Genomic DNA, 4,833 nt, shown 5'->3' with positions numbered 1-4,833 from the left:
TAATCCCAAATGATAAAACTTTACAGAATTAAAATCCAAAACTAAAATCAGAAAAAAAAATCCTATTTAGTCGGAAGAGTGAGTGACTGTATCTGCATCCCCACGAACAAACTCTAAACCTGGTACTGTCAAATACCTGAAAAATAAGGGTGGGTCAGGCCCACATGCAAGTTCCATACTACTACAATCCATACATAAACCCGATACGCAGATACATCCTAGATAGCTCAACAATTGCTAAAGTAGTCCATATAGATATAAGTACACACTATAGGACGTTCACCAGCCCACATAATCCGTCTCAACCTGAGTAGAACAACCAGGGAAACGTCATCAGGTCTGGTTATCAATCCTAGGCGATATACGCACCCTAACCGTGATCAGGAGACTCAAGCTCGTATCACGATACCATAAGTATATATATAAATTCCTTCCTAATGCAGAAAGATAAAACAACCATCCGTTATGTCGTTCAACTGTTTTAGTTAACAGGACATGCATCCATGTTGGAGTTAACTGTTTTAGTTAATCCATTCCGTATGTATGAAGGGGTAGGACTTAGCTTTTTGATCAAATTCATCCCTGATATGTCACCATCCCATACCGGTACATATAATATATATGATCCAAGAATCATGCACACTCCAAATGAACATCAAGTAAATCCAGAAACCAACATAATAGAAATCAGATATTGATAAGATCCTATCATGCATCCAGTATATGATTATAATCATAGATCCTCCTTTTAAATTGTTAAAGTACTGATAAACAATTTAAGCCATCCATTTCCACATAATTGACAGAACAGAAATTATGACAGTTCAGCAATTATCATCTATAACATAATATAATGAATATCAGAATTATAAAATGCAAATTATATTAGAATTCCCAACCAATACATCCATACTAGTTCACTTACATTATTAAAACGAAGACTAGCATTTAAATCCTTCTCAATCCTTGTCGGCATGCAAATTAATATTAAAATCCCACAGCATCTATTTAATCCCCAATTATAATCCAGAGTGTGATATAAATGACATACAGACATAAAAACTGAGCACCTACACTCAGATTCCATAACCACACTCCTATTACTCCGTTTACTTTGTTAAAACAATCAAAAGCACTAAACCTTCCATATTCCGAGACGACATGCAAATTATTACTTAAAATTTCATGAAGTCTATTAATTCGGTGTAAACCAACTTCTTGGCCCTTATATAAAATATAACATTGATATAACACCCCAGAGAACAACTTCCGTTCCAGTCCAGTTACTTTGCTAAAACCACTGGCATCAACCATCTTCCTCCTTCCTCGACAGCATGCTTAGTCATATGTTTATTTTTTTCATGCTCAACCTTTTAAGATTAGCACACTAGCTTGTAATAACTATTTCCATGATTAAATAGATTAATTTTAAACTTATAAAACCTCCCACAACTTCCCAGAATTCACTTCCAAGCCCCTGAAGTCCAAAAACCATCAAAAACCCACGTACTGGCCATTTAGAAAATTGGAGCCGCCTCCAATTTTAAGTTGAGCCGGCTCCAATTTTAAGTTGAGCCGCCTCAACTCTTTGTGGAGCTGGCTCTACTTCAATGGAGCCGCTTCCATTGAAGTGTGAAGCCGCCTCCACTTCCCCAGCCTCCGTTTTTCCCTCTCTGTTTCGTCTGTCTTGCCTTCTTCGTGTTCGGCAAAGCCTCCGCCCTCTGTCCCACCTTTTGTTAAAGATTTCTAAGGTTCAAATTAAGTCCTAACAAGCCTAGAAACTTCTTTAATTCCAGCATGAATTACCTAGCAAAAGCTTAAACCATGAACGCAACAGTTTTTGTTTTCTCCGTTTGTCTTCTTCGCGTCCGGCGAAGTTTAACCCTCCGTTCTAGAATTTTTCTTATATTCCTAGGGTTCAATTCAAGTTCATTAAATCCTAAAAACTCCTCAAATTCTCTTGTGAAATTAATGACAAAAATTTAAAACAAAAACACAACAGTTCATAGTTTCAAAAGCGAACAGGGGTTTAAAATTGTACAGAGACTCTATCACGCATAAACATCCATTTTAATAATTAAATTAGATTCCTGGAGACTATAGAGAATGCACAGAACACAAGTTTACAAGAAGGAGATAGAATGAAACTTGCCTTTAGGTTTCGGTTTGAAACCTTACAACGCCGTTTATGGGGTTTCCGACGAACTCCTACTGCTCAGTTTTATCTCACAGTAACCATACCTTCCTCCTTGACATGAGCTTCAATCCAAAGCCCTTTCCCAGTTCCCTTCATGTTTTCCCCTCAACCTCTCTCTTTTTCCTCTCTCCAGACACTACGTGAATAGGGTTTTCTCAAACCCTTGCAGACACATATATTGTTCTATATATAGACTTTTATTTAAACCTACGTCTAATTCCAATATGACTTAAAAGTCGGCTAAACCTAACTTCTTAACCCAACGTGAATACATAAAACATAAAACCCTAATTCAAAGAGGTAAATAAAACAAAGAAAATAAATAAACAAATTTTATAGCTACCAATTAAAAATTACCAAATATAAGCTACCAAATACACGTCAAATAAAACATCAATAATCAATTAACAATTAACTTATAACAAACTCAATTTAAACAATTAAACTAAAATAAATACACCCGTAATTAATTAAGCAAATAATAAAAGAAAATCACCATTTATCAGTTAAGAAAACAAAACACATATGTCGTATAAAAAAAACAATGCAATAAAAACCAAAAATTTAATTTCTATTCCCATTTCATCCTTTTGAAAACTAGGGGTATTACATTCTTCCCCTCTATCAAAAGGAATTCCGTCCTCGGAATTCACAAAACTCTTAATTAATGTCTTTACAAAATTCATTTCCGTTTTCGTGTGGCACAACCTCTTTAGACGAGTTCAACCAAATTCCAACCTGTCCAACAATATACCAAGTTTCTATGTGTAAGAAATAGCATAAATGTACAACTCCTAGGTTGTATCTATCAACGATCCAATCAGACCCATATTTAGCGAAGGGTAACAATCACTATTCCTTCCAGTTCCATAGAACAAACACATAAAATTCCTATACATTCAGCGCTCAACAAGTTAGTAGCGCTAAACAATAAGCTACTGCCTAAACCAATAACCAAAGTCTGTGAAGAGTTAGTGCGACACGTGAACCTAACCTTCCTCCAAAAGATAATGTTTTGCAATGATCCGATTTCCTGTCTAGATATACGAAACATTGTTGTTGCTCCCACACCTTCAAAAACTCCGTTGACATAGCAGTGTCTAACTCTTATAAGAGATAACCACATACTACGACTCCGTTCTCAGTGCAATGTAGAACTGACACAACACATCAAAACAAACCCGACTAACAATAATGTCCACAATCGAACTTGCTTGATCCACGACTCTTAATCCATATGGAATTAAAATTCTAACCAATGGAGGTACTGTCTACCAACCATCCACCTCCTGATGAGTCTTACTTCCCTGTTGAGATAGGGAGTGGCTAAAACCTCTAATAATATCCAAGTATCAACTTTCCACCTTGTTAATAGGTGACACTTGGAGACTGTGATATATATGTATTTATCCGTACCGGCTCACCAAGACGAACATGATAAGTCGTACTGTAAATCCCATCCATTTGACTACACTGTAAAATTTATAAATATTACATTACAGTCACTCCGACCTTCCTAGAATCAAAACGACAACTACCAATTTTCCTTCAGTACCCTAAACTCATCGGAGTAAAGTGCAACCTCCTGTGGGGTCAACTCAAAAATTCTAAGTTGACCGCCTCCATGTCCCTGGTAATAGCAAATGTTAGCATTTCCATATGTAAAAATGCTATTGATTTCACAAAAATCACCGAAGGTTCTATTACCATATCGGTTGATACAATCATCCTCATCCCTATTACTTCCACCAGATGAAACTTAATGCAAAGTGTGAATCACCACATCTATCCATCTAAGCCGTCTCGTGATCCGTGCTATTCCTAGGAACTAATATCTTACTAGTTCCAAAATAAACAAAACGAAGCTGATATAATTTTATCAGTCAAGTAATATCCCAACTAGAATCCTGACCCTTGTGTAGAATCAGCAATGTCTCAACCAAATCCGTGGAAACGACTCTGTCATTCCTTCTCTAGTAAGAGAAATGGCTATAAGGATCTAGCGATCTCTGATGGTCTATCTGAATTTATCGAATAGATATCAGACTTTGAGACAAACTCACTGTGTCCCTCCTCTTGCCTGTCCTCCAAACAGCTACTTCAAACCGTGAAGCATCATGTTTCCTCCACGATAAACAAAGAACTAAGAGTTGTGAACCTCAGTTCTCACATCCTCCTTCCAATTTGTCTAACGACCATATCATTAGTCTAGTAACACCAGCTTCCATATTTAGATGTTTAATCTGACCTGTAAGTCTTTGACATCCTACTTCCTTAACACAAGTAAGTGTCTGTTAGACGTCTTGTCTAATTTCAAGGAATATCTCCCAAAAAGTTAACAATTCCCAGCAACAACTATTTGTTGCGAACTGTGACCTAAAAAAAAAACAAAAATTTCCATATTATTTGTGCAAATGAAGAGACCTTGCTTCCTCCTTGATATGCAACCCCAGCAACTCCTCTTAACGACATGCCCTCATGAATCAAATTCTTAATGAAAGATAAACTGATGAATAGTTAATACGTATCCTATCCTCAGTCGGTGTCGTTCCAACAAGTACTTAACCCAATACAAAATCCTCCTACTGACTTGGGAACACCTGTCTAAAATTTTCTGAGAAAAAATTCAGCCAAGT

The sequence above is a fragment of the Cornus florida genome, unplaced genomic scaffold (assembly GCF_030987335.1).
Source record: "Cornus florida cultivar Cherokee Brave unplaced genomic scaffold, ASM3098733v1 CherokeeBrave_3.0.0_Hap2_Chr08, whole genome shotgun sequence".
In the NCBI taxonomy this organism is placed as follows: Eukaryota; Viridiplantae; Streptophyta; class Magnoliopsida; order Cornales; family Cornaceae; genus Cornus; species Cornus florida.
This window is presented reverse-complemented; position numbering follows the sequence as displayed.